Source organism: Mus caroli, chromosome 5 (genome assembly GCF_900094665.2).
Source record: "Mus caroli chromosome 5, CAROLI_EIJ_v1.1, whole genome shotgun sequence".
Classification (NCBI taxonomy): Eukaryota; Metazoa; Chordata; class Mammalia; order Rodentia; family Muridae; genus Mus; species Mus caroli.
Window position 1 is genome coordinate 6,507,364 of NC_034574.1, and position 9,225 is coordinate 6,516,588.

The window sequence follows — 9,225 nt, forward strand, 5'->3', positions numbered from 1 at the left end:
GCCCAGTATGTATATGCACCACATTTTCATTATCCATTTATGATCTGCTAAAGATACAGGGTGTGTCCATTTCCTGGCTATTGTGAAAAGAGCAGCAGTGGACATGTATGAATATATATAAACATATATGGACATATATGAATTAGTATCCATGTAGTAAGATCCAAAGATATTTAGATATATGTCCCAAAGTGATCTTATGGTAGATTTGTCTTCAGCTCCTTGAAAAGGTGTAGTTATTACCACAATGCTATTTTACAAGGGAGAAAAGTCATAGAAATAATCATTCTAAAGACATTTAACGTCTTCTAAAGCTTAGATACCTACAAAATTGAAATAAAGATACAACATTTTATTTACTCAAATAACTAGGCTAGAATTATCAATACTGATTAGGTCATGTATGTGTGGTAGTAGAGTTTTGCAATGTAGTATCCTTTAATATAGATTAAATATATATATATAAATATATATATATATATATTAAATATATATAAAATTGAAGATCAAAATCAAAATATAAATGATCATTTTAAAATATTTTAAATATTTAATAATTGAAATATTTAAAATATTTTAAAATATCAGATTACTTAAATAACACATGTGATTTCTAGTGTATGCTATAGTTTAAAAATGACATTTTCTTTCACCTTTGGTATTAGGTGTATTATTTCACATGGAAACCTTACTATAGAAATATAAAAATAAAAAGTACATTTATGTGAAATAGCCTATGCTCAAGTTGTTGATATAAAATTTGCCTAAAGAATCTCAAAACTGAGCAAAATTAAGCATGCTTAATTTGGTCTTTTGTATGTGTGTGTTTGTGTGTTATAGTACTACACTGTCATATCGTCAAAATAACTTTTTCTATGATGTATTCTAATATACTTCTGTGATGTTGATTGAAAGTCATTACTTTGTCCTGCCAAGGGTATTTGTTATCTAATGTAGCACAAGCTACTAACTCAATTGCCAAGCAAAATTGGCATTTATTTGTATGCCATCAGCAGGTATGAATATGTTTGGCATTGACTAAGGTGGACAACACTCTTATATATGTGTATTGATAGTCAGGAATAATTTATTTTTGCATTAAAACAGCCAAAAAATGGTTTGTTATTGGGTTTGTAAAGTAAAAGATCATATTTTTTTTTAATTGAAATTTACATGAATGTTAAACAGATAAATTTTAAAATTGGAGCATCAAGTCAAGTATGTATTGGGAATACTTTCAATCCATTCATGAGTCTCAATGTAAATATAATAAACAGTTTTACTTCACCTTCTGTTGTGTGAAACACTACTTTCTATGTTCTTATCCGCATGAGAGTTCATTCATTTATTTCTTGATTTGGTGTTTTATATATTGTGTAGCCAGCATTAAAGATGCCCTATGATATAATTTTCCTCATGTGAGGCTTTAAAATTTATATTTACCTATCATAGATGCTTCCTTCACAGTTTTCTGATGTTAAATATAAAATCTGGTTCTGACTATAAACTAAATGGCTGAATTTGAGACTGTTATCTCTGGTGTTATAACAAAAATTCTATAAATTCCATATTCCTATTGATGGCACTCTATACTTAATAGTTCCATTCATTTACTCTTTCCCAAGACAATAAGGAGATCACAGAGCATCTCTGCTGCTTAGGCAGAACCCAGACACAGATGGTAAGAGAATAAGATGTCCTAAGATGAGAGTCAGGGTAATTCAGGTTCTCTCAGATAGAAAGAAATCAGTCTCCATCCTGAAGAATACAGGCCAGGCCTTCTGGAGAACATTACAGAGAAAAGTAGTTTAATAGTCACTTTGAAAGAAATTCTGTGCTTAAGTTGACCTTGAAGCAGAGACTGAAGGAAGACTAGTACCCCAGGAAAGATAGCTCAGAATGTGACCTCAGCGTCACAAGCTTTTCTCTTTGCTGTTACCATTATTGTTCTTCTCAATTCCTGAGCCAATGGGAACTGGAAAATTTATAGAACTCTACAATATTTTGTGTAATGAGTGAACTTTTGCTTTGGTAAGCTTTATGTAGTACTTGCCATGTGGTATGAATTTCATTAATTCCCAGAAAATTCATGGTATTAATAAAGCTCTGAACTAAAGAAAGATTACTTCAACTACACACAAAGCATTAAAATTGCAAATACCCCAGAGGGAAACTGGGCCAGTCTCTGCCTTTCAGCTTTGTTCTTTCAAAATTCCTGTTTGTGGTTTTTCACTGAGTTGCCTTCTATCTTCTTGTTTCTTCCTTAGGCCTCTAATCTGATACACAGTTCTCCCAATTGTAGACGCCATTGTCTTGTTCTGATATTGTTTGTAGCCTTATTCTTTTTTTCAGTTCTCCATTCAGTTCATTGTGTGCCTAAGAGACAGTCAAGAAGAGCTAGAGAAACTGAAAAAAATGTAGAGATGACGAAAGACAATATTAAAAGATAAATTTCATTTGCAATAATAGAATCACTGAAATTTTATACATGAGAGGAGAGGAGGAAAATGAAGTAGAGATATTCTTTAGTTTTGTTCCTAGAGAAGATAATACCAGAGCTGTTTCTTGTACAATGTTATTAATATGTTTGAAAGGATGAAAATGCATAATTGGATAGAGAAGTCTGAAGTGAGACACAGTAATTCCAAATCCCCTGTGTTTGTAGAAACTTCAGATAGAATTTACCAGCTATATAAATCCATAGTTCTGTATAAGAAAACATGTATACACCTAACTAAGGTAGCCATCACACTGTACATTCAGAATTGTTGACACCTTATAGTTTGCCTTGTGAGCACAGGAAGTGTGTCCAGGTTGAGGAAGCTAAAGTTTGAAAGCTTGATACAGGTTACAGGAAGGACAGCCTGGAAGACAGCATTTTAATGTGAACCACAGCTCAGAATTTGCTGCAATTTATGAAATAATGTACATACAGGGGTAAAAAGATATCTGAGGAGATTATGAATTCATGCAGGTTGTGTTCAATTGTCTATGACACAAAGGATAGAACTCTCTGGAAATGTATACAAAGAATTTTAATATAATGAAGGTAAATAGTATAATATAAACTGTGTTAATAAAAGCATAGAATTTTAAAACAGAAACAAAATAGAAAATTATTAACTTCTCAGTAGGCAGTATTTGTGTCATGGACACCAAGAATTTGGCAAAATAATTTGGAGTGGTCACATGAGTGGTGGCCGTGCAAATGAAACCCAAACATGAACCTGTCTGCTGCCAACAAGTACATTCTCCTATGTCTCTATGTGCATCTTAGAACCACAAAATAATTCAAATGAAATTATTTGTTGTAATTTTATTTTTGGCACAGATAATAAAATCTTATTTTACTTTGAATGTGCTAAATTCTGATGAGTTCATTGCAGAGAGAGAGAGAGAGAGAGAGAGAGAGAGAGAGAGAGAGAGAGAGAGAGAGAGAGAGAGAGAGCTCTAACATCCACATTCTGGCACTGAATTTGGAGCCAGAAATTATTTCAAGCTGTAGGACATTTGTGTTCTTCCTCTCATGGTAGTCATCCAGGTGACCTCAAAAAGTTATAACTTTTTTTATATGAGTTATTTTTAAATCAAAATGAGTTATAGACTGTGAGGGTCAAATGTAGTCAATAAAATGAATTTGAAAAAAAGCAGACATATAAATACTGAGCAGAATTTTTAAATTTATATGCTAATATTAAGGTGTTTATTATTAAATCATATTTGACTTTCTTTTTTATCATAATTTGAAGGTCATAGGGAGCAAATCGAGAGCAGAGAGTTTGTGTGTGTTTAAAAGCTTTTACTACTTATATAGTTACATATCTTTAAAGTAAATGACTGATATATCATTATACTGTATTACGTACGTATAAAGGTATAAGTGATAATTTCAAGTTTTAATGTTAATTTGGTCATTTTCTAAAATCCATCATACTAGATCCATAAAAGTATAGTACTTATTGGTGAGAAGTGGTCAGGGTGTGTGCAAACATCTTACTGACAGCTGTTTGAAGGTATAACTGTTGTATACTAAAACACCAGTAACCCTAGTTATAGTAGCTGAAACACTGTTAATTCAAAACTGCAGATACTAATAGCTTGACTCTTGATCTCATAAAAGACTAGATATCAAAGTCATACTGTGAGTTTACTTTCACTTTTTTGAGATTTCTCCACATTTATTTTATTCTCTTTTTTTCTTATTTTTAATTTATTTTTTATTAGGTATTTTCTTCATTTACATTTCAAATGCTATCCCCAAAGTCCCCTATACCCTCCCCCTGCCCTGCTCCCCAACACGCACACTCCTGCTTCCTGGCCCTGGCATTCATTCCCCTGTACTGGGGCATATGATCTTCACAATACCAAGGGCCACTCCTCCCATTGATGGCCAACTAGGCCATCCTCTGCTACATATGCAGCTAGAGACACAGCCCTGGGGGTACTGGTTAGTTCATATTGTTGATCCTTCTATAGGGTTGCAGACCCCTTTAGCTCCTTGGGTACTTTCTCTAGCGCCTCCATTGGGAGCCCTGTGTTCCATCCTATAGATGACTGTGAGCATCCACTTCTGTATTTGCCAGGCACTGGCATAGACTCATAAGAGAGAGCTATGTCAGGATCCTGTCAGCAAAATCTTTCTGGCATATGCAACAGTGCCTGGGTTTGGTGGTTGTATATGGGATGGATCTTCAGGTGGGGCAGCCTCTGAATGGTCTTTCCTTCCATCTTAAATCTTCCAACTTTGTCTCTGTAACTCCTTCCATGGGTATTTTGTTCCCCATTCTAAGAAGGAGTAAAGTATCCATACTTTGGTATTCCTTCGTCTTGAGTTTCATGTGTTTTGCAAATTGCATCTTGGATATTCTAAGTTTCTGGGCTAATATCTACTTATCAGTGAGTGCATATCTAATGACTTCTTTTGTGATTGGCTTACCTCACTAAGGATGATATCCTCCAGATACATCCATTTGTCCAAGAATTTCATAAATTCATTATTTTTAATAGCTAAGTAGTACTCCATTGTGGGCTTACAGAGACTATAGAAACATGCACTGGGCCTGCACAGTCTAAGCTAGACAGAATTGCACAAATGAGAAGTTGGGGTAGAAAAGACTGCCTAACCCAAAAAGTACCTCCAACTGATAACTGCCCACCCAAATGTGAGCTGGATGGAGGATACAATCAAACATGCCAAATTGTACAGATAAAACCCAAGAGGAGGAGTCAATCCTGCACAAAGAACAACTGGTAGTTGAAAAACACTGAGAATAGGAGAAATAATCTTCCCTAGGGAAGAATATACCAATTGGTTTTCTATTGTCAAATGGTCAGACCTGAAAACATACATGTAAGTAACATTATACAGGCTGATCAGGTAATTTAGGAGTGTGTGTGTGTCTGTACATACATCCTTGTAATATCAATTAATGAATAAAGATTCTCATTCACAGGTTACATCTGCCAGAAACCAAAGAACTTCTCCACTCTCTGTTTTCCCTTAGACCCAATCCTCAGGGTCACCCCTAGTGCTACAACCGAATATCACAGAACATCAGACATAACCTCCCCTTCAGCTATGCATGTCTTCTGTGGATCCCAGAGACCATTTCCACTGTGGCCTTCCCTCCCACCCTGTTGCTGTGTCCTGTTCCCTAATTCAGGCAGACATCCCCTGCTCAACCATAGGATATGCTTGCCAGACGACCAGGTAAACTGCCAGGGGGCCTACTCCACTCTTTCTGTTACCCTCATCCCAATTCCCAGGGTCATCCATAAAACTACATCTGCTCATGGCATCCCCTCTCCCTAGCCTCTGAAAATAGCAAGTATTCCCGTGAACATACCACTCAAGCCGTCCAACAAAACAATCAACACATAGTCAAAATACTCTCTGAAAATCCAGAGGAAATGGAAACCAAGAGATAAAATCCACCCAATGAATACAATCCCAGAAATCATTACCTAGATGTATAATCACCCCAAACACAGATGGCTAGATGTCAGCACAAGGATAAAACCAGTATCTGCCATGGTCTCCACTAAAGGCCAGCACACCCTGAATATTCCAACACAGTGCAAGCACAAGTAAAAGACCTAACCAAACATACAAAGATGATAAAGGTTCAAAAAAATGAATAAATCTTTTCTATAAATTTAGGAAAATATAAACATTTGGAGGAAATTAATAAATCCCTCAAAGAAAGCTAGGAAAACACAAACAATTAGAAGAAATGAATACATTCCTTTTAAAAAGTCAAGCCAAGCCAAACAAACAAACAGACAAACAGTTGCTGAGACCTGAAAATGGAAGTAGAACAACAACAATGACAACAACAACAACAACAAAACAAATAGAGGGAATTCTGGAAATGAAAAATGTAGGAAGTAGAACAGGAGTTACAAAGGCAAGCTTCATTCACAGAATCTAAGATATGGAAGAGAGAAAATCAGGCTTGAAGATACCATAGAAAAAACAAATATATATGTTAAAAAAGCTAAATCTAAAAAAATTGTGACACAAATATACAGAAAATCCTGGGTTCTATGAAAAGACAAAGCCTAAGAATAATAGGAATAAAAGAGGGAGATAAATACCAGCTTAAAGGGCCATAAGATAGTCTCAACAAAGTAATAAAAATTTTTTCTAACCTAAAGAAAATATCTATAAAAGTAAAACTAGAATACAGAACACCAAATACATTGGGCCAGAAAAGAAAGTCAAATTGCCACTAACAATCAAAATGCAAAACATGCAGAACAAATATTATTAAAACCAACAAAGGGAGAAGACCAAGTAACACCAAGTCTGATTTTCTATCAGACTCCACTAGGTTATGCCTGATTTTTCAATGGAGACTCTAGAGGGCAGAAGGGCCAAGGCTGTAGATTCTGTGAGACCATAGCCTACTGTTTTGAACCACTAAATGCAGAGCTCTCTCTCTCTCTCTCTCTCTCTCTCTCTCTCTCTCTCTCTCTCTCTCTCTCTTGCAACTTCTTCGGCAACAAACAAACAAACAAAAACATAGACACAAACAACAAAATAACAACAAAAAAAGGAAGCATAGAAAATACCTTATTGTGGAAGATGTAGTATGTCACATGGTAACCCATAATATATTCCTCTGTCCATACACCTTTACATGCAAATTTTCATTGCAATGATCCATTGGTCTGGTTCAAGATCTCTGGCTTCTGTGACATCATCAATATTGGATCCTCACTGGGGCACTTCCCAGTTATCCTGTTGTTACCCTGTTGTCATTGAGATTCTTCAGTTTTGGAACATCAGGACTGGCCCTTTCACATGTCTCCATCATTCACAGAAGACTTTGGAGTGGGCCACCTCGGAGCCCTAGATGTATGCCTGGGTAGTAGAAGAGCTTGCCATCCTGCTCCAGTTAGGCAATCCAATGCCATCTGCAGGAGGCAAGGTCAGCCCTCCTGCTTTCATGCCCTCAGGAGGGTTGAATATCTGCACCCATGCCTCCAAAGCCACTTTCACTATGTTGCCCAGTGAAGGAAAGGGGCCTACTTTCTCAAGTGCTGCAGCCTGTGAGCGTCGGGCACAGCTTTTCCATCTCATACACTTGTTGTTGGCTCACCCATGCCTTTACCATCAGGGCCAGCTCCACTGTGTTGCCTGGTACAGGCGTAGGGCCTGCTCTCCAGAGTGCTCTAATCAGTGATGGGGGAAGATTAACTCTCTAATTCTCATGCTTTGGGAGCCAGGCCTCCCAACTACTCAAGTGGCAAGAGGGAGGGGAGAGGACATCAGTCCTACTCCATGCCACCTCACTGCAGATGAGTAGTGAGGGCTAGTTCTCCCACAGTCTTGCTCTAGGGCCAGTTCACCAATGTTCCCTCTATCAGAGCCAGCTCTATTATGCTGCCTAAGGAAGAGGTATAGGACTGTTCTCCTGAGTGCTACAATCATCTATGGACACTTCTAGCTTACCACTCTCATGATCTCCTGACTGCTGCAGTTGGTGAGGGGCAAGGGAAGCAGGGCTGGGATCTTTCATTTTCTAAGAGAAGATTTTAGAGGCACTTGGTTATATATTTTACCTCTTCAAATGTGTTCTACATCTTGAGGTGAAAGTCAAGATTGAATTTGAGTTTCTCTTTTTTTATTATTCTTTATTTATTTATTTTATTTTAAATAGGTATTTTCTTCATTTACATTTCCAGTGCTACCCCAAAAGTCCCCCCACACCCTCCCCCCACTCCCCTCCCACTCCCCCCGCCCACTCTTTAGGTTTACATTTAGTGAAAATTGTAGCTGACAGGAGTGAGCCTTGGTGTGAATAGCATTTACTAATGATCTATGTGCTAAGTGGAAGACACATTTATGTTTGGGCATGGAATAGCCACTTTGTAGGTAGAAAAGTATAAAATCTCATGTTGAATTCTGTAAAATTTTGTTAAATTTGTTCTTATTCTACTTCTTACTAAATATTAAGTCAAAAATTTCTAGGTATACTTGCATAATAGAGATAAAGAGTGTGGCAATAGTATTAACTCTTTATTGAGGTAATTTGAGTTTAAAAATAACACTAAAGCTAAAAACACGTGTTGCTAGTCTGATGTTTATGCTTTGCATGATTAGCTTCTAATACCTAACTCTAATTTTGTATTAAGAAGTTTAGTCTGTTCAACATATTTGACTAATTATTTCTGAGCTTGTTAGTTAGCTCTGGCCAATACAAACTTTGTGATTCTTTTAGAATTAAAAGATTGAAAAGTGTATATTATAAATGAAAAACCTTTAATTTCCCAGCAGAAATTTGTTTCCAAGATTCAAATAGAACCTCTAAAATCCAAGTGAATGCTCAATTTTCCTTGAGTGCTTTTTCTCTTGCCCTATAAAATCTGGGGTAATATACTTTCTTATTTGTACCCAAAATAACATTAACGATTATTTTATAGGCCCATTGTACTTTCATCTCTGGAACAAAATAATAGTAACACCTTTCTTTCCTTTTTCTTTCTTTCTTTCCTTCTTTCATTTGATATTGTATAACTGGGTCATAAAAAATGGTGAGAGGAAATATTTTATACCTTCTCCAGCCTCCATCTGTCTTAGGTAGAAAAATGTAACTTGAAGACTGTCAGTCCTGGGGCATGTAAAGTTTGTGTGTCCAATGGGCCTCTCTTTCCAGTGATGGCCGACTAGGCCATCTTTTGATACATATGCAGCTACAGTCAAGAGCTCCGGGGTACTGG

At 36.4% G+C, this 9,225-nt stretch overlaps 1 long non-coding RNA gene across 1 annotated transcript in view; it reads right to left on the reverse strand.

The window, feature by feature from the left end:
* Positions 1–1,152: 1,152 nt before the first annotated feature.
* Positions 1,153–9,225, reverse strand: part of LOC110295181 — a 32,902-nt gene continuing 24,829 nt past the window's right edge. The window contains exon 3 of the long non-coding RNA XR_002378020.1: positions 1,153–2,406. This is a non-coding gene — a long non-coding RNA (uncharacterized LOC110295181). The remainder of the gene's footprint in view (positions 2,407–9,225) is intronic.